Here is a 25,842-nt window from a genome sequence, read left to right as displayed (position 1 = left end):
CCCCCTCCCCCGAGGGCCCCCAGGCCGGCTAAGCCGAGCTCCAAGCAATGGATCGCCGCGCCCCCCGCCTCTCCGCTCCCGCCTCTCCTTACCTCCTCCAACGGTTTGTAATTCCTTTCAGATAGATCGCTCTCGGGACTCTGTGGCCTACTTCATTCACTGAATAAAACTGAGTCCTCCCCCAGCTCCTGGTGACAGCTGTCCTGCCGTCCCCGAGAGCCGGCCTGTTCCGGGCACCTCAAAACCGTGTTTTCCTGTGTCTGGCTCATTTCATTCAGCATACGTTTTCAAAGTTCATCCCTGTTGCAGCACGTATCCGACGAATTTCATTGTTTTTAAGGCTGAAGATTCCGTTTGTACGTATACACCACATTTTGTTTACCTGTTCACCCATGGGCGGACCGTTGTGTTGGACCAACATTTTGGCTGTTGTCAATAATGGTGCTATAAACGTTGGTGTGCAAATACCTGCTCCAAGTCCCTGCTTTCAACTACTTCCTTATGTACCTAGGAGTGGAACTGCTGGATCACATGGCAACTCTAAGTTTAATTTTTTGAAAACCACCAGTTTTCCACACTTACTGAACTGCTTTACATTCCCACTAAGAATACTGGTGGGTTCCAATGTTTCCACATCCTTGTCAACACTTGTTACATTCCATTTTGTTCGAATTATGACCATTCCAATAGATGTGAAGGGGTATCTCATTGTGGTTTTGATTTGCATTCCCCTAATGACTAGTGATGTTCAGCATCTTTTCACGTGCTTAATGGCCATTTCAGTATCTTCTTTGGGGAAATGTCTATTCAGATCCTTTGCCAATTTTTTGTGTTATTTATCTTCTTCTTATTGGGTTGTAGGAGTTTTTTTTTTTTAATATTCTGGTATTAATCTTTTATCAGATATATGATTCGCACATATTTTCTCCCATTCAGTAGGTTTTCTTTTTGCTTTCTTGATAGTAACAGTTGATGCACAAGTTTTTAATTTTGATGAAGTCCAATTTATCTATTTTTTTTCTTTTGTCACCTGTACTTTAGGTATCATATCCATGAAGTTGTTGCCAAGTACAAAATCATAAAAATTTTCTCCAATGTTTTCTTCTAAGAATTTTACAGTTTTAGCTCTTCAGCTTGTCTCTGATCCATTTGGGACGTGCCATGCACCAGTAAGTTGTATTTATTTCACTATTGGGGGGGATGGGTGTCAAAATACAGTTTCCAGAAAGACTGGGAGAGCTTGAAAGACAAAATAATAGGTGTTCATGACTCAGGAACAAGACAGATTTCTGCTAATACAGCCGATGCATAGGTTCTGACTCATAAATTCAACACAATCAAAATTTTCTCAACTTTGTAAACTCTACTCTTTTTAATCTCTGATCAGGAGTTGACACTGAAAAAGTTAGTTCTGATGGGCCTAGAGAAGCAGGAACCAAGAAATATTGATGTTTCAGGACTATTTTTCTCTGAGGGACAGCCAGAAATGTGTTGTGTTATTGTCAGACTTGGAAAGGGTAAGATCATTTGGGAGAATCTGAAAATTGTATAATTAATGTCCAAGAAAAATAAAAGGAAAGGAAAGAAATTAAGTTAGGTATGATGGGATTCTTGAGAGGAAAGAAAAATTTAGAAGGATTATTATGCACAATTGGATGGGGAAGAGTCCAATGCTATCTATGCATTTCGTAGATGCTTAATAGCACAAGGATCAATGAATGAAAATCAAAGGATAACTGTCCTTTAGGGAAAGATTTAGCAAGTCTCTATAAAACCAAGAAAATTACAGACATAAGTTAATTAGAAAGTAATTCCTTGAGTTCCAGCTGCTACGGAGTATGTGTAATGGTGATGCAGAAGAGACCAATACCCATATTTCAGAGAACTGTTGGCTTGTTTTTCAGGCAGAAATTGACTTCTTCAACCAAAATGAATTTAAAATATCTTCTGTTCTCCAAAGCCAATAATGTTGATTCTAATGCAACTGCTAGAGAGGGTGCTCCAGTTAGACCCAGAGCCAAAGCAACCCACAGCCACAGCCAGCCAGTGTATTATTACAAGGGATATAAGGCTGCCATAGAGATCAGTTGATAAAGACTCAATATTCAATGACTGCTCTTTGTGTAATTATATAAGTAGAGTCTAAAATGCGGTAACACAAACCCTGAAGTAAGAAGCAAACATCCCAGAAGAGACACTTTGGGACAAAAAGCAGTATTCCACACTGGAATAGAATTATTTCCTAATTAAAAATTAATACAGTTTCTTCAGAAGGAGTAAATGGAGACTGGTAACCAGTGTACATTCTCTATGAATAGTTGTATTTAGATTTGTAGAACAATTGTATACACTTCTCCTTACAGAGTAGTAGGTTTAATCATTATTAGCAAATTCTTCTGCCATTATTATAAAGTCCCTGGGTAAATAGGACTGAATACATTCCTTCAGTTGGTTACTATCTGAATGAGGAAGACTTTACCTGATTGTTATAATCAAGATTCTGGCAACCAGAATCTTATATAAGTCAGTCCTAATGAAACATGGGATATAGTATACTGCAAAAATTTTTTTCAAGGAACTTTTGAAAGCCACTGACAGACATTTTTAAAGACATTTAAATGTCAGAAATCAGAGTATAAAACATACTTTAAGAACAGGCATTCTTTGTTTTGTTTTTTACCTAAAGATTTAAAGTTGGCCAGATCTTGCAGTAATATGATCAAAGAGTAATTAATACTGTTTACATGTTGTTTAAAAATAAAATCTAGAAACGTATCTTTACTGTAACATCATTGCAAATAAAGAGACATGCAATGTTACCAGTAACTATTTAGGACACTGGACAGATTGGGGCATGGACAGGGTAACAGAAATAACAAACACCGTGAAGAAACAGGAATAATGCCTCTGCCTAGAATCCTCTCCAGGAAGGGAGAGGGAGCGGTGAGAGATGTTACTGCAGCTGGCAGATAATTACTCATTTGTGATACATGTTGAGTTAGAATGCATTTAAGCATGGGTTATCTCATGTTTAAATATGTCAAAGCATTGAGAAAGCCCAGTGCATGTTATAGCATTTTTTTTTAACATTTTTGACTGTCCTTGGAACAAAGTTGGGAATGCTGTATCCATGTCCACCCAGAGTCTGAAGCCAACACAAAGAGAAATAGATATGTCAGCTTTCTCACCACAGCTGCTACCATTAATAATAACCAGAGAAGGGAAGGGGCTAAATCTGAAGATGTTCTCTGGAAATTCTGGCTGTTCAAATCTCCCTTGAGCCCCAGGAACATGAAATAGCTTTCTGGAGAAAGAGTAGGCATGTTGAAGTGCACAAGGAATAAAAGCAGCTTGATGCTGAGTTTAGGACCCCAGTGCTAGGCACCAGGAGAAAGATTCATTCACATTCAGGGAGCAGCAGACTCCCTAAGACGCAGTAAGGGAAGCGGCTGGACCCAGGCTGTGGAGGGGAGGCAGCTAAGCAAGGCTCACAGACTTATTCCCAGGGCGTGGCCCGGCTAAGCCTTTCAGAGCGGAAGGTCCTGCCTTGGGACAGATCTGCTGGCTACAGAACAACACATTACCCAGGCAGCGGCAGCAATATGAGCAGCAGAACTGTCACCATGGCTGCAGTGGCAGCCCTACGTAGGAGCTATGAAATCAGCCAGGAAAGTGTGCCTGGCTTATGAAAAGTATGTGCTATTTACCATAGTTAATAGGACTTACTGCTAAAGCCAGGATAGGTTATGAAGCGTCTTCCTCCAGCTGTCTGCTGCCAAACCGGAGGGAGAGTTGGGTGGGAGGCGGGAGCAGTATCAGAGAAGCTGGGATTCCAAAATTAGGGGCATGGTTTCAAGGCAATAATTTGCTTAGTTGTCTTTAGAAAGAGTCACCTGCATTATTATCTTGCTTTATCTAACTCAGATTAGTGGCTTATGAAGAATCAGTGTCATAACAAAATGGACATAGCATTCTATAGTTTACAAACATTTGTTCATTTGATGTATGGGGGGAAATGTCTAAGAATTCACTCAAATAGTGTGCGTGCATGTCTGAGTGAGGGAGTGAGAGAGTAGATGCAGTGCATGTGTGTGTCATGGGGAGGGCAAGAGAATGGAGAGGAACCAAGTGGACGGAGAATAAATTACACATCTAAGCAGAAGGAATGTTGTCCTTGCACCAGCAAATACAGTGATGTGGGTTAAACAAGTCTAGGTAAAAACATTCTGGCCAGGAACACACTCCACAAAGTGAAGACTGTGGACGTAAGAAAATACATGGAGACTGGGAGGGAAATAAAAACCCCATAAGCCTAGGAAATAACAAGTAGGATAAGACAGTGGTTAATATGAAAGTGAAGCAAGTTAATGTGTATTATTAGGACTTTTTCAGATAACTGTGGAATAAAAGAGCTGTCAAATTGTAAGGTGTCACTGAAAATCAGGAACTATATTCACCTATTTGATGTGTTCCTTAATTAACAGAATGTGTCAAACATGCTATCCTAGGGAAACAATTAAAGCATCAACTCCAAAAGCAGTCCTGCCAAACCCCACAGCCTGTGTCCGCACTTTCTGTTCCATCCACAAGTGCAGATACGTGCAGGTAACCAACCAGCAGGAAATCCTTCCAGCAGGACGCTTTGTACCACAAGTCATCTGGGGAAGTTTTAACTAAATAAGTTATTTGGTAGGCTATGATCTATAATATTGGAGGATTAGAAATTTTTTTCCTTAATTAAAAAAAGTACTACTTATACAATTTATCTGAAAATTTCCCCAAATCAAGAAATACTCTAGAAATTAGAATCTGATTTCTAATATAGTAATTTTGCCTGAATTTCTCTATACCTGGTCCCTGGCTCGTTCTACACACCATATTATTTCCTTTGAACGACAGTTGCCACTGATTTGGTGGTGGTTGTTTAAATGTTCAATTAGAAAAAGTATAGTTTTAAAATCTCTGGTTCTGAACAGATTCCTACTTTATTTGCAACATACACTGGTACCTAGAGTGGACTTAAAGTACAAAGATTTATCTTTCCTTAGACTTCATTCCCAAGTGTAATTTCTCCAACATATTCATATACACAAATCACATAAAATATATATATATAGCAAAGCATCTTCTAAACAGCTCTGAAATTTTTAAATTTTTTATTTCTCCCAACCTAACATCTGAGCTGCCATATGTTTTGAATTTTTCCAGCTCATGGAGATTGCATAGCAAGTCACAAGTCCACATGGTCTAAAGCACACGACTGGAAAACCTCTAATGGCAGAAGTTAGAGGACTTTGATGTGCACCTCTCTAAACACAAATCTGATACAAATCTTAAAAATTCTTTTCAAATCACAAAATGTGTGGGTGTTTTTGTTTTGTTTTGAAGCTTCAGTCATTTGTAAGCAGAATGCCTCAGATGATTTATATTTCCTAATTGAAAAAGTTTCTCAGAGATTTTTTACCTGTGCTTTCATTTCTGGATGCTAAAAATGAACAAAATCTTAGGCCAAAGAAATAATTCCAGCTCCCTCATTACGCTGAGAAATCTACAGGAATTGATTTGCTTAAGATCAAAAAGCTAGTCGTTCACTGGCAGAGCCAGAGAACTCAAATTCCCCTATACCTGGTCCCCTGCTCACTCTAAAAACCATACTATCTCCCTTGAACAAGACTTAATAGATGATACATAGCATATTGCATTCAGTCGTGGGTGATTCATTTTATAAGGAATGTTGACAAACTAAAGCATGTTTAAAGATGGGAAAGCAGGAATGTTAAAGAGCTTAGGATTTAAATAATATCTTAAAAAAGAGGCCGGGGTGGGGAGCTGGGGAGGTGTAGTACCTAATTTGTAGAAGAAAAGGCTAAGAGGCATATGCTGGCTCATTTCAAAGATTTGAGAGACTTGTAGTGGAATAAGCCATTTCTTCATGCTTTTACAGTCATGGTGTCAGAGCGCAGAACCAGGACTGAAGAATTAGGGTTGCTGTTGATTGAGAAATAGAGTTCAGTTATAAAGAATGATATGAAAAAGGCCTTCTCATTGTTTCTTATCAAATATATCAATAAATGATCTATATACAAAACTGCATTCATTTAAAATGTACAGTCGAATGAGTTGTGACAGTTGTATACAGCTGTGAAATCACCATCGCAATAAAAAATACAGAACATTTCCAGCATCCCCAAGATTCCTCCTTCTCTTTGTCCTCGGTCACAGGCAACCACTGGTCTGCTTTTTTTTTTTTCTTACTGTAGTTTGCATTTTATATAAATGGAATCATACATCATGCACTTTTTTGTGTCTGGTTTCTTTTACTCAGTGAATTGATTTTAAATTCATCCTGATTGTTTTGTGTGTTGGTAGTTTCTTCCTTTTATGTGCTGAGTAGTATTCCATCACATAGACACACCACATTCTGCTTATCTATTCACCAGTTGAATATTTGGGTTGTTTCCAATATGGATTATTGTAAAAAAGTTGCTATGAACGTTTGTGCAAAAGCTTTTATGCAGACACGTGTCTTCATTTCTGGGAGCACAACTAATGCATTGTATGGTAGATGTATGTTTAACTTCTTAAAAAAGTTCCATATTGTTTTCAAACTGGTTGTACTGTTTAACATTTCCACCAGCAGTGTATGAGAGTTTCAGTTAATCTACATCCTCGTCAACAATCATTATTGTTAGCCTTTTTCACCTACCCTTTCTTATGGGAGTAATGATACCTTGTTTTAATTTTACAAGTGGTTTTAGTTTCACTGAGGACTAATGAAGTTGAGCATCTTTTTGCGTACACAAACTAGATATCTTTTATGAGATGTTATTGAGTTATTTGTCTTATTGCTGAATTGAAGAAATCTTTATTCTGAATATCAGTCAGTCCTTTGTCAGATGCATGATAGAGAATATTTTCTCCTATCCTGTGGTTTGCCTTTTCATTTTCTCAATATTTTCTTTCCAAGAGAAAATATTTCATTTTGTGAAATCCAATTTATACTATTTTAAATGAGTCATGCCTTTTGTGTCCTAAGAAATTTTGCCTACCCAAGTCAGCAAAGATCCTTTTCCGATTTCGTTTTGTGATAGTTTAAGGTTTAGGTTTTACCTTTAGGTTTACCATGCATTTCAGTTAATTTTGGGTATTGTGTGAAGTAAGGATTGATGTTCTTCAGCTCCCTCCTCATATGGACATCCAGTTTTTCCAGCAGTGTTTGTTGATGTCCTTTCTCCATTGAATTGCCTTGGCAACTTTGCTGGAAGTCAGTTAACTGTATACGTATGGTTCTAGTTCTGTACTAATTTCATTAGTAATATAATATCATTAACATAGTACATATTACATATAAATATAATAAAATATTTTACTTTATTTGCATATTTTTATTTTAAGTTCATCTGTATGCTTAATGCGCATTTCTGATAGTCAGTAGATGGCTAGGTCTGCTTTTTAACCCATTCTGATAATGGGCTAAACATAAATACATATTTGTATGTAATTACTGACATAGATTTAGGTCTACTATTTTATTAATTTGTTTGTCATCTCAATTCTTTGTTTCTCTGTGCTTCTTTCCCTGCCTTCTTTCAGATTATTTAAATAGTGTTCAGATATTCATTTTAATTTATCTCTTGGCTTTCTAACTACACTTTAACAATTTTTTAAGTGGTTGCTTTAGGTATTACAACATACATCCGTAAACTTTTCCCAGTCTACTTAAAGTTAATACCGTACCTTACCGGCCCACTCACTCCCATTCCCAACATTCTTTTTGTTTTTTTTCGTTGAAGTGCAGTTGATGTATACTATTGTGTTTTAGTTTCAGGTGCACAGCAAAGTTACTCAGTTGTACATATATTTTTCAGATTACCTTCCATGATAGGTTATTACAAGGTATTGAATATAGTTCCCTGTGCTCTACAGTGAGTACCACGGCAGACTGTTGCATGAGAGATGAATAAACTGTACCTTCTCTCAGAAACTGAATTAATGTTAGGTGTCTTTGTTTCAGAAGAATAGCCCTACCCAGATTCATACACCTCGGGTTTGGTCCCAGGTGACAGCACGAGCGGGGAGAACAGTGTGCACAGCACGTTCTCCTGCTGTCCTGCCCCCCTGCTCCTTCACACAAGGCCTCAGGAAGGGAGCACCTGGCATTCCCAGGGTGAGGCGCCTTCCAGCAGCTATGCCATAGGCTGGACAGTTGCACAGCGTAGACAGAAGTTATTGTCTACGGTAACTTTGACCAAGGTCAACATAAGAAATACCAGATATGCTTAATTTCCAGAAGCGCTCAAATGAGACGGCTAAAATTAACCATCTTAAAATGGCTCACATTCTTCCCCTGCTGACTTCATTCTCTATCTCTGGCACAAACCCACCCAACTGTGCCCCAGACTTCTCCCAAAGTAAAGCTGAGTCTTGGGAGCACCATTTCGAACAACCTCAGTTGGTGCCCTTCACATCAGAGTCTAATTACTGTTTTCTGCATGTGTTTTCCCCTATTACAACGCTATTACCATTTAAGTACGGGTCCCAATGTCAGAGACATTAGGAGGTGGCTGTAGTTTTCAGCTTTTCTTGTGACAACGGAACTCTTCTTGATTACATTCTCCCATGTTATCGGCTTACCTTACACTTGAGAGCGAAAGAATGCAAAATAGTCCATGGCCCTGCCTGTTCTGTCTCCCTGTATTGTCCGTCTCAGCTTGAAGTCTTCCTGACCTGCACAGTATCTCGTGAATTGACTAACGTCCCATAGTCTGTTTCAAATATTTAACCTTGATACATCCATTCCTCCAATGCAGTAGTGTCTCCATTTAAATTTTTCTTCTAATTAATCTCTCCCTCATAATAACCTCTTTCTCTTAAATTATGAAAGGACTGTTCTTTTTTCAATTTCATTTTTATATCTTTGAATGTGATAGAGTTTTTGGTTACGATGCCATTTTGTGACTCTTCCTGTTAGAATCCACGTTCCCCAGCAGCAACTTTCTGTGCACGTTCCTAGTAGTGACCTCGTGGTCCGTCCTGGGCTCCAGGTGTCTCAGATATGGCTACAGACAAACTACATTTGTTTTGTCTTCCTCAGCACAGACTTGACTACATTTCCCAGCCCGAGTGTATTTTATACAACCAAGTGACTAATTCTTATTACACAATTAGAAGGGATGTGTCATCTTAGGGCCAAGGCAGCTAAAAAAAGTATGCTTTCTCCACACTCTTTGTTTTCACTCGTTGGCTGGCCAGATGCAGAGGGTCCAGGCAGAACTCGAGATCCACAGGAAAGCTGTGCCGGAAGACAGAAGGAGCCTGGGTCCCTGAGACGTCCTGTGGAAGGTCACTTGCCAAACATCTAATTAGGCTGATGAGAACAAGAAAGAAACTTTGCTATTTTAAGCCACTGAGGTTTTGGGGGGTTCAGGGGAGGAATGCTGTCGCTGCATCATAGCTTGGCCTACCACAACATACCAAGTGATTTCTCCTCAGTTATGCCTAAATATACTCTAATTGAGACTTTAAAATCAAAGTAATTGTGTGAAAATGACTAAATCACACAAAAGATACATTTTAAGCACTTTTTATGGGACATTTAACTTTAATAATTCCTACTACAAATTCTTCTTAGTAGGTTCCATTCAGATTGTAATCACCAAAATCTTCTCACTAATGAGAAACCACTTAGGATGGCTTCAATTCTTTTTTCAAGCAGATTGTTTAATTGAACTACAACATACATACAGAAAAGTACAAAAATCCTGAGTGTACAGCTTCATGGTTTTTGGGTTTTGTTTTGGGGGGTTTGTTTTTACAAAGTGAACACTCTGTATTATCAACTGCCTGATGAAGAAATGAAAATAATTGTCTTTCTCCAATGTAACTTCCACACATCGGTATTGCCTGCACTTGAACTTCATATAAGTTGAATCACATAGTATGTCCTATGTGACTGGCTTCTTTTTGCTCAATATTGTGCTTATGAGACTCAGCCCTGTTGTTGCATGTGGTAGATGTGTTGCCTTTCAGCGCTGTCTAGTATTCCATTGTAAGAATATGCCAAACTTGCTTAAGCTCTCTTCTGTTGATGGACACTGAGCCAAGAAGCAATCCTCACCCCCAGACATCGGACATGCCAGCACCTTGATTTTGGACTTCTCAGCCTCCAGAACTGTGAGAAGTGAATATTTGTTGTTTATAAGCCAACCAGTCTATGGTATTTTGTTATAGCAGTGCAGACAGACTCAGACAGACCTTTTGGTTGTTTCCATTTTGGCTTACAGGTAGTGTTGCTATAAACATTCATACACGTCTCTTGGTGCACTTAGGAATGTATTTCTTTTTGGCATGTAATAAGCAGTGGAATCTTTGGACCATAAATACACATCCATTTGGTTTCTGCAGACACTGCAAAAGTGGCTGTACCAACACACCCTCCTTAACTGTCCACATCCCAGCCAATTCTCGATACTGTTGATTTTATGATTTTCAGCTATTCTGACAGGTATGAAGTGACACTCCTTTGTGGTTGTAACTTGTATTTCTCATATTACTAAGAAGTCTGAGCATGTTTTTCTTAACGCTTATTGATTAGCCTTTTATTTAATCTTTATATTTTTGCTTGTGTGAAATGTCTGTCCCAATTTTTTTATCCCTCCCCCCTCCTATTTTTTTTTCACTGATTTGTAGGCATTCTTTATATATTCCAGGCATGATTCTTTCATCAGCTACATATGTTACAAATATTTTCTCCCACTCTGTGACTTGCCTTTTCACCCTCTTAATAGTGTCTCTTGATAAACAGACATTCTTAATTTTAGTGATGTCCAACTTATCAATATTTCCCTTTTTGGTTAGTACCTGGTTTAATAAATCTTGGCCAACTCCAAGTGCATACAGGTATTTTCCCGTGTTATTTTCTAGGAGCAGTATTACTCTGGTTTGCACAAGAGCTGATTTTTGTGTATTGATTTTCCACTTGGATACTCAATTGACCTGACACTATTTATTGAAAAGGCCTTTTCCCCACTGCCCTGCAAGGGGCATCTTTGTTATATGTTATGTGTGAGTTTATTTCTGAACTCTGTTCTGTTCCCTTGGGCTATTTGTCTACCCTTGTGACGATACCGCACTGTCTTACCACTTTCGAATAAGTCTTGGTATTTGGAAATAAAAGTTTTCCAACTTTATTTTTTAAGACTTTCTTTTTATATGTGTAATCATATAAATTTTAGAATTAGTTTGTCAAGTACTATGAAAAAAATCCTGCTGGCATTTTGATTAGCATTGTATTGAATCAACAGGTTGATCTGGAGAAAACTGAAGTCTTACACTATTGTTATTATCGGATGATTTCCTGTGTGATAATTTATTTTTTATTTTCTTTGTCTCATAAATTGGAATGTAAGATCCATGAGAGCAGGAACCTTATCCATTTTGTTTACTGCTCCATCCCAGAGCCCAGACTAATACCTGGAACATGGTAGGCTCTCAATAACAATTTCGTGAAGTAATTAACTAACATTCTAACTGGGATATCTTTTTTTAATCCTCCTCTCCCCTCTTTGTTGGTCAAACCACCTCATCCTTCAGATCTGAAATCATACGCAATTTCCTCAGGGGAACTTTGCCTGATTTTCAGACTGGGTCAGACTCCTCTGCTATCTGTCCCCTGTTACGACATCCTGTGCCTTTTTTTTTAGCACTTACCTACATGCTATCATGTAATAATAATAGTTGATATTAGTCTCCCATATGGAATGTAAGCTCTGTAAGTATGAGGACCAAGTCTGTCTTAATTTCTAACTCACTACTATACTCCCAGAACTTGGTCTGGTACCATACACGAGGTAGCTGTCAAAAAAATTACTAAATTATCTTCTGAAAAAGGCCTAGGGCCCCTCTGCTGTTTCTTAAAAATAGAAGTTATTATATTTGCCAACTCTTTGCTATCCTCACACCAAAAATCCCTCTCGATGTTTCCTGCTGCTTCTGTTTTCTGGATTACTTGGTGGACATTCGCCAGCAGACTTCCTGGGGTGGGAAGGGGGCCCCTCAGGACCTCTACCCGATTGGCTGAATTAGAAGGCTCTCCTGAACTGGAACGCGGGGTGGTATGTCGCTAGCGAACTCTGCAGGTGACTGTTGCAGTGGAGTTTGGCACTCAGTTGTCTGGATTGCATTCATGACATTGCTGCTTTATCTCTTGCATGCCATATGCTTGTAACAAAGCCCTGGGTCCAGTTTCTCCACATCCCTGCCCATGTCATGTTCTGCTTTTGCTCTCAAGGCTGCATTTTCTCTTTGGCCATCAGCCCTCCAAGGACAGCTGGAAGGCCACCCTGACTGCCTAGTTAAGAACCTCATTAATCTCATCTTTATCTTTCTGGTCATGCTGACCACCCTCGCTAGAGGGGCCACACACCGTCACAGCTCTCTGATCCAACTTCAGAGACAGTGAGAAGGAAATAGCCCAAGATTTAGAGGGAATTTTAAGCCAGGAAACCAGAATTTGCTGTTTGTGTGTCCTTGAAAATGTCACTTCACTGCTTTTCACTCCAGGTGTTAATAATAACACCTGCCGCCCCTACCTCAGAAATGTTGTGAGGATCAGGTGACAAGCTGCGTTGGGTCAGAACTTTGTAAACTATGAATAGATGTTTCAGTACTAATTGTAATTAATAATCTCAGCCATCCAACGCTTTGCGTGTTGAGAAGGACTATTTGTATATACACTGTGCATCAACGGGAAAGGACAGCCTTCCTAGCGCAGCTTCATTCCTTCTAAGAAATAGACCAGCTGGCTAACTGCTGTCCTCTCTGACTTTAAAACGTCCCATACCCTGTAGTTCTGGCTGCACGATAAAAATCTCTTAATACTTTTGAGCCTTCCTGTTTTTCACTATGGGTCTGTATGGGTTACAAAAAATTGCCTTGGTAAAAATAATATCTTTCAAGTAACGAAAGTAGAAAAGCCTCAAGTTGCTCTTTTACAAAGTCACAGGTATTAACCGGCCTGGTGAAATGACGATTTCCACTTCCATGATGAGCTTCACTGAGTCCTCCCTTGTCGCCCGCCTCCCAGTCCTGTTGATTCTAATCACTGGCTCTCAATTTCCTCCTCTCCCTGTCACCCAACTGCCACTGTCTTATTCAAACCTTTACAATTCCCTCCTGACTTGAGTGCTGTCTTTATTTGTTGCCTTTCACTTCTTCTTCACACTGCCGTCAGGGGTCAGCAAGCGAGAGCTCGTAGGCCCAACAAAGCCAGCTCATGCCACTTACTAGAACACAGCCACACTCACTCACTTACGCGTTGTCTGTGGCTGCTTTGGTGCTACCGCAGCAGAACTGAGTGGTTTCACAAGAGACCACACGGCCTGCGCAGTAGGCCGAATGACAGCCCTCCCAAAGATGTGTCCACCTCCAGATCCTCGGGGCCTGTGAATGTTACCATTTTAGGGAAAAGCATCTTTGCAGATGTAATTAAAGAAAGGATGTTGACATCCGGGATTATCTTGGGGGTGGTGCTAAATTCACTGACAAGTGTCTTTGTTAAAGGCACACAAAGAAGATGCACACAGAGGAGTAGGTGAGGTGAGGATGGAGGCAAAGAAGGAAGTGGTATGGCCACAAGCCAAGGAAGGCGCGGACTGCCTGGAGCCACCAGACGCTGGAAGGACACAAGGAACAGAATCTCCCCTAGAGCCTAGAGCCACTGGAGGGAGTGCAGCCCTCCTGACCCTTTGCTTTTGGACTTCTGGTCTCCAGGACTGTGAGAAAATTCTGTTTTTTTAAGACACCAAGGCTGTAGTAATGTTTTACCATAGTCTTAAGAAATTAATACGGTGTGCAATTCTAAGACATTGACTATCTGGTATTTTAAAACAAAGTTTGACGACCTTTACATTTAGAATCATCCTTTCGAAAATACAAGTCTAATCATTTCAGCAAAAAGTTCAAACATATTAACATGACTTATGAAGACCTTTTTAACTAACCCCTGCCTACCTTCCCAGCTGCGTGTTGCCCACTTTTCTTCTTTATTTTCTCCTCCCTTTTTTTTAAAAAAAAATAAACTTTTAACTTAGAATACATTTCTATTTACAGAATAATTGCAGAGACACTGCGGGGGATTATCATATAGTCTGAACCCAGTTTCCCTTATTATTAACATTTTACATGAGTATGATGCATTTGCCTTCGTCAATAAGCCAATACTGGTACATTATTAACAAAAGGCCATTCTTTATTCAGATTTCCTTACTTTCTACCTATTTTCTGTCCCAGAATCTCATTCAGAATACTGCGTCATTACAGTTAGTCATCACATATCTTCCTTTTTATCTTTCTTTCTCTTTTCTTCTTTCTTCTTCCTTGCTTCCTTCCTTCCCTCCCTTCTTTCTTTCTTTGCCAAACGCTGGGCATATAAACAAGCACGGCTTTTCCTTAAAAAGTCTAGTGAGGATAACAGAAAACGGAAGCTGACTAATTAATTCATATGGTCAAGATAAACGCAAAGAACATGAGCAGAGGACGGGCAGAAGCCTCACTGAACAGAGCCATGTTAAGGAATAACTCCATCTGATCACTGTTTAAAAGATTATCCCCTGTGGGAGTGAAAGTGGCAGCGGAAACGTTCGTCACGGAAGCTACTGCGACCGTTCGGGTTAGAGATGACTGTGGCTTGGGCTGAGCTGGTGCAGTGGAGATGGAGTTAGAGCTCTTAGCCATTTTCCAGAGATATCTGCAACATAGAAACAAGCGGACTGGTTGATAACTGTAGATCTGGAAGATGAGGGACAACGTGGAATCAATCACCCACCCCTCTGAATACAGATCTTCTGTTCTCCAGCCGTGCCGTCACTTGTTACTCCTCATTCTTGCCATGATAGAGACGGTCCTAAGCTGTCACACTCACCGAATCCTCTGGCGCAATGCCCTTTTCTCCCGCAGTTATTTTACTGGCAAATAATTTCTCTTCAATATTCTGTTCTCTTTAATATCCTTCACCACTTCTGGGAAGCCTTCCTCTGCCTTGCCTCTGATCCCTCCCTGAGCTAGGAGTCTTGCTCCTTTCTGTTCCTGTAGCAGCTGTGCGCGCTTCCATGACAGCTTGTGGCACCTGCACTGTGCTGTTATCATTTGCTTACGTAGCTGTCCCTTGAAGACATTGTGTCACATTCATAGTACAGTCCCTGGCACAGAGAGGAGTAAGTGAATGTGTAACTGATCAAGTTTTTACTATAACTTCACAGAAACAGAAAATAATAATATTATAATTTTCAAATTAGAAAGCCATTATAAAAACCATCACCAGCAAATCTGAAATAGAACTAATGTCATCCACAGCGCACTTCCAAATTCTGATCTCCTGCAAGCACATCCCTTGTTAAAACTTGTGATCTGAACAAATTTCTTTCATCCTAAAATACACAGAACTTTCTATTAAGACGGATCTGTAGAGAAGAGTCATATTATGTGTAAAGTCTTAGCCTTCAGTTTTTAATTCCATCACTCTTTGGGTTTCAAGCAAGAACCATATATTTCTAGAAGTTTAGAATCATTCATGTAAATCAAAGAACTAAGGCCCTAAACTTTGACTAATTGGAAGTTTATATAGATATTACTAAATGTGTGTGTGTTTCAATTACTTTTCTTTCAGGATACTGTCTTCTGTTTGATTTCAATGAAATTAGATTATGATTATGCAGCTTCTTCCATCAGCTTGATTTATAAGTTTAATCAGCCCACGCTGATTATATAAGGACGTTTTTCTTCTACTTGCCTTGTATTGATTTTCATGTTAGAAACATGTTCACAAGTTGGTCATGTTTTTATAAATATTAGTCACTGCATTTCCTAAAATCAGGAGCAACTTCCACCAAGTGTGCCTTGTTCAACGTTTTATAGATTCCTTTCAAGATTTTCTCAGCAGAAAAATAAAACATGTTCTGCTGGGTCTAATGTTTTCTTGCCTGATGCAACATATTGTAGTATAAAATACTTAGAAAGCCTAGAACTGTGATAGTACAAATGTAGTTATTTTTCAAATCTTTTGAGACATCACAGTCTTAAAAATGTTAGCTAATTCTCTGTGAAGACGCACTTACGAGGCTTAACTCCAGGGTGGGAGTCAGAAAATTATGGCTTATTTCCAGACCACAAAGTCTCAGAGTTGGTCACTGAACTTAAGCCAACTATAAATAATTTGTTATTTATTTTTATTATGTGTAGCATTCGCTGGTTTGTGTTTACTTGTTAGCTTGAGTCAGTAATACCAATTTTGAGATTGGAATTCCTAGAAGGCAGGATCTAATTCTGGTGAACATACTCTATTTTGTACTTGGATACCGATATGTGTATATAGAGATGTTTTTAAAGTAATATTTAATGCTAACATGGCAACTTCCAAAAGTTCCTTCTGGGAAAACACTTCCCCCACCCCCGACATTGTCAAGCATAGATTAGATACTCAGATGGGCCAGATTCAATTGAAAGTTCTCTTTTAAATAATCTTTCACTATCAAAGAATTCTGACCGCGGACCTGCTTTATTTTTAAGGAGGAAATTTGACCCCTATCTATGAGGGAAGCCTATCTTTCTGAAAAAGAATATCTTGCTCCAATTAGCTGAAAAGACAGCCATAGTCTGGACCCCTCTCTGGGTGAGCGTCCCCTGCCACCACCATCTCCAGAGCTCAGATGGGAAATCTTTCATTTGCATTCCCAACAGGCCCTGTTCATATTTAGACTAAATCAACCATGTCTAAGCCAATGCAATCAAAATGCTGTTGAACTTTTATTAAAGATCTTCAGGGCAGGATAACTCACAACGTCTCTAGTGATAACCACTAGCATGGGAATAAGAAGGAAAAGGAAAAGGAGAAAAGAGGAGGAGAAGAACGAGGAAGGAAAGGGGGAGGGAGATCCTCAGGGGAGCTTTGAAAACAATGGCCCTTCTTATTAAAGCACTTTCCCACTCTCATCAGGATTTGAGCATTGGGAGCAGCGGCATGTCTGAGTGTGTACAGTGGCCCCTTGAGTTTCCTGTGTACCCCCACCCTTCCCAGATTTCATGCCTCTTAGAAACCTGGCTCTGGCCACAATGCAGACAATAAGCAAAGTCTTTCCCTTTTTAATCTAAACACAACTGAGAGCCCCTACACAGTGAATCGACATTCAACGTAAGTATGAAATTGCTCAGAAAGTATCCAGAGCAATCTCACTCATATGAAATGGGAATGTTTTGGCCACTCATTTCCGGAAGCATAAAACGAAAGCTGTGTGGTCGAGGCTCCTTGTTGTTATCTAGTATCCATTCTCTTCTTTATTATGTGAGCAAATCACTGACTCTTAGCTGCTCGGAATAAAGCTGCACTTCCCACTCTGCCTTGCAGCTAGGTAGAGTCACATTGCTGACTTCTGGCTCACAGGATCTGAGCAGATGTGATGTACGTACCACTTGATCTACCCTTAAAAGGGAAGAGAATGCCTTCCACTGTTTCTTCCCCCTCTTGTGCTAGCTGGTATGCAGAAGTGATGCTAAATAGTTTTGAGCAATGTGTGCATGGGAAATACCTTGTGGCATCAAGACAGATGCAGCCTGGATTCCTGGACAACCTCACAGAGCAAAGTTACGCTTCTAGGCCTGGATCATCAACCACCGGACTGTTAAACAAGAGGAGATAAAGAAATAAACATCTACCTCATTTAAACCATTAAATTTGTGCCTCAATTTAGGTACTGAACTCATTCTGACACAGACTGGTATGCCAATGAGTTAGGTAGAAAAATAACAAAAAATACCCCAAAGCTGGAAAATTAAAACTCATGTCCAAAAGGATGCAAAGAACTCAAATATAGTCAAAACAATAGCACCACAAGTAAAAAGCTGAAATTGAAAGTTAAATATTTTTAAAAGGTTGACTTACCATTTGAGGATTGACAACAGAAAACTAAATTTGATAAAAGTTTGAACAATAGCAAAAACATTCAAAAGCTTAGCAGAAATGTCAGAAGAAATCAAAATATCTTATCACAGATGAGGCATCATGTTTTAGCTTTAAGCAAGGAGAAACTGGTATTTCGAGTTGATAAAGAGTTTGCCGGAAGATGTGACATCCTTCTGTTCAAACTAGTGAAAAGGAAATGAGGATGTCTGGGAAAGATCACTAATTTCAACTGTGTGTTTAATATCTTGAATAATATTCAGACTTTCTTTTATTAGTAAGAAAGTATAGGGAAGTATGCAGAAAGGATCTAAAAATAAATGGAACAATCTCAAAATGCTAAAAGATGAGTAAGGTGAGAAATGACAGGATCAACCACACCACATAATAAATTTGACTGTCGTCTTAGAAATAAATGAAGTTCAAAAATTCTATTTGAGAAACTGGTGAAGAGAATTCTGAGGACTCTATCGGCAAAACAGAAATATCACTGAAAAAGTTTAAAAAGAAGTCAGAATATACTGACAAAAAACACACGTGTACTGTTGACTCAGTAGAAGGAGGTGCAGATGTAGAAAAGAACGGGGGCCACTGGGAGGGAGTAACACATGAGCTGCAAATTCAACTTCAAATGAACTTTGCCCCTGATTGGGAATGAGGGGAAAGCTGACTGGATTTCTTACATTTTATTCCTGTTCAGCACGTAGTGGAAGGTTTTCAAGATGAACGGTTTCCAAGCCTTTTTTTTAAGTGGTGCCTACCTGTTTTCAAAAATAACCTTGTGTAAAAGCCCAAAGCGAGCAGCGAGCAGAGTGGCTTTTCCTAAACTGAAGCAACTGCCACGGACCAGGGCTCCAGCCGCCCGGGTTCCCAGGCTTTTCTGCATCTCCCCTCCGGTGCTCTGGATGGTTCTTCAGAGGAAGGGATTCCTTGGAGTCTTAGAGATTCGTGAAGGCTCATTTAAATGCCGTATTTATATTGTTACTGGTTTGTTGTCCTGACTGGGGGTAGCATTCACATCTGTTTGCCTGGATAGCAAATGTTCACTTCCTAGTGGAAGGAGATGGTAGTCCCTTTTAACCAATACTTAGTATCTCTCATTTAGGTGCTGTTTTTCCGTGGTAGGTAGATTAACAGCAGGCATTATCTCCTTTTCCGAGAGTGTAGATGCAGGATTTCCTCTTCTCAACACCTCCATTTGAGAGGTATCGTTCAACAGTAATGCCAAATATCTGGTGAGGTTCTGAATAAGTTGTTTAAAGCTTTCAGTTCTGGTTTAAGAGGACAAACAATTCTAGACATCTTCCTAACTTTTAGTCTTTTTTACAAAGATGTCTCTCTCTTTTCTCATCCACTTTTAAAAGGGACTATTTACAGGAAGCTAAGTTCTAAGCCGCCCTATACATTCAACCACTCATTCCAAGCCATTACTGTTGCCTTGGGCTTTGTCCTCTGCAGACCATTTTAAAGACGAAACTGAATTCTGAGTCCTGAACAGTCTCCCGGAGGGACTCAGAGCTGCGGTGTGTGTTACAATGCCGGACCTGTCAGCAATGAGTGGGAGAACGTACTGCCTTTCTAAAGACGTATTGATTAATTCCTGGTAGAAGACAATGACTTCTTTCATATGAAAAGTGTTCATGTCTTCTTTATGAATTTTATAACCTGCAATTAATGTGAAATCTTATCATCATTAAGAAAAAAGGGTAAACGTAATTTCCATGCCAAAAAACGGAAAAGAAAAACATGCTAGATCATACACTTAACTAAAAGTTTCCTAACAACTTTTAATAATTGGTAAATTATTATCATTATTTGGTAAAATTAAGAATTCTATGATACTGCTTGTTCAGTTTATTCAATCCAACGTTTAAAACCACCAAAATTGGCATCATCAGTGCTGAAAAAGTTCCTTTTTTTGTCATAATCCTTTGCTTGGCCTCAGTGTACTGGATGGTGCTCACTGGAACTATGACTTCAAGGGTGAGGAGGAAGAAACAGGGGCCACAGGTTCTGTGATTCTGCAGCCCTTTAATCATAGGGTTCCTAGAACAAGAGAAGAGTGGGGATAGACGAAACAGCTTCAGGGAACCAGCTACTCTGGAACAATACACCACAGTCCCCGAGCAGTTCTATTTTAACAGCAGCCACAGAGTCCTTTCTAAGTATCGTCCCATCTTTAGTACTTTAAACCCAACGCCCTAAGTGGTACACAGGTTACTCTCCTCTCTCTGGACGACCCCTGCTTTGATGAGCTGCTTTATGTCTCAGGGTTTCAGCAGATGGTCTGCTGGATACAGCAAACGCAGCTCACATTTAGCCACTGAGATTCCTGTACACGTCTGCCAAGCTGTTGGATTTAGGGGTAAAGCAAGATTTTCTCTGAATGTGCTTCTTTGTTCTGTCTTGGGGTTTAAAATAATTTTCTTATAAATCCTCAACCTTTTTTTTCTTATTGGAAGCGAATGAAAAACAAGCAGAAACCTTATTATAGCTTACTTTTCACCTAAGCAGTAAATAGATCTTTAAAATCCATAATCTTTGTAACCGAAAAGTTTATAAATTTTTATATCTTACAAATTAAAGTAGATCAAGTTATATTATGGAAAAACTAATTTGAAAGAGTGTCTTCCAAGGTTGTCACATAGTAGGTGCTTCACACATTCACGTTACTTTCTTTTGAGGTTATCAGGAGGGTCTTCCTTTTCCTGCCCACAAAATTTTTATTATGCTAGTTATCCTTGAAACTCTCACTGACTTGGAATAAGTATGCTTAACGAATGTCTAATTTTTGTACTTACTGTATCCTCAAATTGGACTTTCACAGCCATCAGTGTATTTATTCTGGACGATGGGGACTGGCACAGGGTGTGGCTACAAGCATGGTCTTTGGCATTACCCAGACCTCTGCTGGAGCCCAGTGCTCCTGGATGGGTCACCAAACTTCTCTGTGCATATGTTTCCTCACCTATAAAATAGGAGAAATAGTACTTACCTCAAAAGGTGTTAGTAAAGGGGGGAGGGTATAGCTCAGTGGCAGAGCGCATGCCTCGCACACATGAAGCTCTGAGTTCAATCCCAGTGCCTCCACCAAAAATGAATAAATAAGCCTACTTACTCCCCCCCCAAAATAAATAATATTGAAAAAAGATGTTGGTAAAGACATGAGATTATGCATGAAGAGCCTAGCCCAGTAACTTACACTGCGAAAGCTGAGCATTGTCATCACTGTCGTCATTACTGTCAAATGTCTGAAGTGTCAGAGGAGACAGCAACAACATAGTTTTAATATATTTATAACATAAAGTTTTAATACACTTGTAGATTATAAAATTTGTATATAAATTGCATGACAGCAAGCTTAATCAGTAAATGTCTGTATTCTGAGTGCTCCACTGACTAGCTGCTCTTCCATTTAATATATATAATATTAAATATATTTCACATATTTATATTTATAGAATTTATTTATACTATACAGTGTATGTCTTCTGTATCTGTCCATACTACATTAGTGCTCTCTACACGTGCTATGAAGAACACGAGAAACCTGTTATTTTCTAGAGAATATACTGAAGCATTAGATTTTATCAACAAAGTTGTCAAAATTAATTTTTTATATGTTTACATGTATATGGAACCATGAGAAGCACTGGAGGGAAAACGCAAAAACAGAAAATCCTGAGCCTTTCCGTAATATCCACCTACTCCTTCTAAGGATCTGGGCAAAATAATCATAGTTTAATTTCTCCTCTGGTTTTTAAAATTTACACTGTGATATATTTTCCCTGTCCACCAGAGGTATAGTAATTTATCCACTGGAAAAAGCTAATTGAAGGTCATATCACAGTATTTAATACTCTTTATTGTGATGATATTCTATAAATATAATAATTAAATTAAATGAATTAGCCTAACAAGGTTATAAAAACTAGAGGAAAGCAAAAAACAGGTAAAAAAAGTCTTCCTAAGACATACATATATCAGTGATAAACTCCATCCCAGCTTAACCTTACAGTGTTATCTAGAGGTTTTAATATACTGACTCTTGGGTCTTTTATCCGCATCCCAAATTTTCTTCTTTTAGGAAACACTTCACTACTCCCTCCCCTTCTTCCTGTACCATTTTGCTGCTGCCTTACTCCTAACTTTCACCATGTTTTCTCTGGAGAGTCTTGTCGAACATCACCCCAGCACATCGTTGTCCTAAAATCTCTAGTTTTCTCCCTCACTTAGATAGACTGGCTACATTCAATCCTTCCTCTTTTTCCCTCACAAAATATAGACCACACACAACACAGACCACACACAACATGGACCACACACAACACAGACCACATACAACAGAGACCACATACAACACAGACCACGTACAGGCCACTTCCTTCTACTGCACTTCACTTCTATGGTGCTTCGCAGATACTGCATTTTTTTTTACAAATTGAAGGTTTGTGGCAAGTTTATCAGTGCAGCATCAAGCAAGTTTATCAGTGCCATTTTCCCAACAGCGTTTGCTCATTTCGTGTCTCTGGGTCACATTTCAGTAATTCTCTCAATATTTCGAGGCTCTTTCACTATTGCTGTATTTGTTACGGTGATCTGTGATCAGTGATCTTTGATGTTACTGTTGTCATTGATTTGGGTGCCACAAACCATGCTCATATAAGACAGCAAACAATCAATAAATGCGTGCATTCTGACTGCTCCACTGACCAGCTGTTCTCTCTCTCCTCGGGACCTGTATTTCCCGAGATGCAACAATATTGAAATTAGGTCAATTAATAACCCTTAAATGGCCTCAAAGTGTTCAAGCGAAATGAAGAGATGCAGATCTCTCGCTTTAAAACAAAGCTAGAAGTGATCAAGCTTAGTGGGGAAGGCGTGTCGAAAAGCTGAGATTGTTTTAAGAAACTGCCACAGTCACCCCAGCCCTCAGCAACACCACCCTGATCAGTCAGCAGCCGCCAACAGCAAGGCAAGGCCCTCCACCAGCAAAAAGGCTCAGATGATGATTAGCATCTTCAGCAATGAAGCATTTTTAATTAAGGTGTGTACATTGGTTTTTTAATACATAAAGCGATTGCACACTTAATAGGCTACCATCCAGCATAAACACACCTTTACATGTACTGGGAAACCAAAAAATTCATGTGACTAGCTTTATCGTGTTACTTGCTTTATTGCGCTGGTCTGGAACTGAACCTACAGTATCTCTGTGTAGACACCGCTTCTGCTGCTCTTCGTTATTTTATGCAGACCCGTATTTCCCATCTGGTGTTATTCTCCTGCTGCCTGAAGGACCTCCTTGGCTTTTCTTGCAGTGAAGTTCTGCTGCTGATGAATTCTTTCATCTTTCATGTGTCTGAAAAAGTATTTATTTTGAAAGATATTTTCACTGCTTATAGAATTCTGTTTGACAGTGTTTTCCCTTCAGTAAAGATGTTCCTCTACCATCTTCTCACTCTCATTGCTCCCGGTGAGAAAGCTGCTGTCATCTTCATCTCTTTTCTTTTTCACTTCATAACATGTCCTTTTCTTCCCCTTGGGCTGCTTTTATGATTTTTCTCTTCATCACTGAGGTTGAGTCGTTTGAATGTGATGTTCTTTTGTGTAATTTACTTTATGTTTCTTTTGCTTTGGCTTCATTGAGCTGCTCAGCTCTCTGGGTTTATAGTATTTATCAAATTTGGAAAATTTTTGGTTATGATTTCTTCAAATATTTTTCTATTCATCTCTCTATCTTCTCCTTCAGGAACTCCAATTACATGTATATTAAACTGCTTGACTCTCTCTGTTTATTTTTTTTAAACATTTTTTATTGAGTTATAGTCATTTTACAATGTTGTGTCAAATTCCAGCGTAGAGCACAATTTTTCTGTTATACATGAACACACATATAGTCATTGTCATATTTTTTTCGCTGTGAGCTACCACAAGATCTTGTATATATTTCCCTGTGCTGTACAGTATAATCTTGTTTATCTATTCTACATATGCCTGTCAGTATCTATAAGTTTTGAACTCCTAGTCTATCCCTTCCCGACTCTTTTTATTTTTTTAAATTCTCTTTTCTCTTTGCTTCATTTTAGATTGTGTCTATTAATATCTTTGAGTTCACTAATTTTTTCTTCTGCATATTTAATCTGTTGTTAATTTTATCTAGTATATTTAACTTCACATATTGTTTCATTTCTAGAAATTATATTTGGATCTTTCTTACATCATTAATGTCTCTATTTCACTTTCTGATGATATAAAATACAATTATAACAGTTGTTTTAATGTCTTTGTCTGCTCATTCTAACTGTGTCAGTTCTGGGTCAGTTTCAATTGATTAATTTCCCCCTTGTTACAGGCTATATTTTCCTGCTTCTCTGTATAGCTGCTAATTTTTGATTTGGCACATTGTGAATTTTAACTTGTTGGGTCCTAGGTATTTTTGTATTTCTATAAACATTGTTGGCCTTTGTGAGCTTCCTGCAAACAGTTCGGTCCTTTCACGTCTTGCTTGTAAGACTGTTACACGGAAGCAGGGCAGTGCCGAGCCTGGAGCTAATCACCCCTCACCACCGAGGCAAGCATCCCTTGTGTATTCCACCTGGCGCTCCATAACCTCTGAGGGTTTCCTGTCTGACTGTGGGGAATGGGCACTACTTCTAACCCTGATACTTCGAGTCCATCTGGGTGGCTCTTTCCCAGCCAAAGGCACGTTTCCTGGCCAAAGGCAAGATTCTTTCCTCTTGCGGTTGTGCTTACCAGTACTCAGCTGAAAACCTCAGAGGACCCCATGACGAACTCTGGAACTCCTTCTCTGCTCTCTCTCTTCTCTGTCGTACTCGTTTCTGTGAGTTCTAGCTGTGTTGGTCTCCCTGTACTTTTAGCTCTATCTCCTTAGCTCAGAGATTCTTCCAGACTCCATCTGGGTTCCCCCTTTCTGTGCTGGAACAAACGCTGTCAGAGCATTTCCCACCTCCAAGTCGTAAGTGGAGCACAAAAAAGTATACAGAATTATTAACTTATTAACTCGGGGTGCTCGTGATACGAGGAGACTGGACTCTCATTCTCCAAGTGGGCAGATTCCTAGGCAGTGTCTCTTTGATTGTCCTGTACCTACATAAGCAGGAAAAAGCAACTGGAGTAGGGTATAGAGAAGAGGTTTCAGGGAACAGGCACAGTGAGAATGCATGAATTCCCCATGGGCCAAATGTCAGGAGAGCAGGAAGGGCTTTAGCCATCTTGCTGGTGCCCCAGCTTGAGAGGAATTCTGCTTGTTAACATGACTCCAGCAGCAAGAGGAAATCAGAGGGGGACACTGCCCTTGAGGGAGTCAAGAAAGTGGTTCCTCTGAAGAATCCCATAACTGCCCCACCCGAAATGGCAGTCAGACATCTGTCAGACAAGACACCAGTGTTTGGTCAACATTACCCAGAGAAGCAGTGATGCACGTCAGTTTCAGTGATGGGCTCAACTAAGCCCAAAAAACGACTAGTACATTTTTCTTTTCATCTTTCTTCCCTGCCCTCAAGCCCAAGAGAGCGATCCTTGTCCCTTGAGCCACAGTCGAGCCTGGGCTGGAGGAAGAGAGAGAAGATTAGAGTTTTACACTGACCAGAGTGATTGCTTGGGAACTTGAAGGTGACTGTAAAGTTATGTATTTGCCTAAGATTCTATCGAGAGCAATGATTGCAGGGAAAAAACCACCTCATGTTTATTTCCCAACTAGGTCAAAGTGCTAGATAAGCTGATCACACTTCTACCACCAACACGGAGTCTCCAGTACACAGGAAATATCCGCTAAATTAATCAATTAATAGCCCTTGATCATTTGGAATTGTCATTTTTAGATGATATTTAAGTACGAAATACAAATAACAACCCATCACAACTAAATC

General features: G+C 39.4%; 1 long non-coding RNA gene across 3 annotated transcripts; it reads left to right on the top strand.

Annotated features, from left to right (window-relative positions):
* The first annotated feature begins 15 nt into the window (after positions 1–15).
* On the top strand, positions 16–25,579 carry LOC107033972 (uncharacterized). Of its 3 annotated transcripts, none has more exons than XR_012076030.1 (4): positions 16–103; positions 186–356; positions 1,042–1,169; positions 25,477–25,579. It is a non-coding gene; the product is annotated as an uncharacterized lncRNA (long non-coding RNA). The 3 variants fall into 3 exon arrangements; XR_012076028.1 differs by lacking the exon at positions 25,477–25,579 and adding an exon at positions 5,209–5,926; XR_012076029.1 differs by lacking the exon at positions 25,477–25,579 and adding an exon at positions 1,905–2,175.
* Positions 25,580–25,842: the final 263 nt, after the last annotated feature.

This window comes from Vicugna pacos, chromosome 9, assembly GCF_048564905.1.
Source record: "Vicugna pacos chromosome 9, VicPac4, whole genome shotgun sequence".
NCBI lineage: Eukaryota > Metazoa > Chordata > Mammalia > Artiodactyla > Camelidae > Vicugna > Vicugna pacos.
The sequence above is the reverse complement of the archived record's forward strand: the minus strand, read 5'-3'. Positions and strand labels throughout refer to the sequence as shown.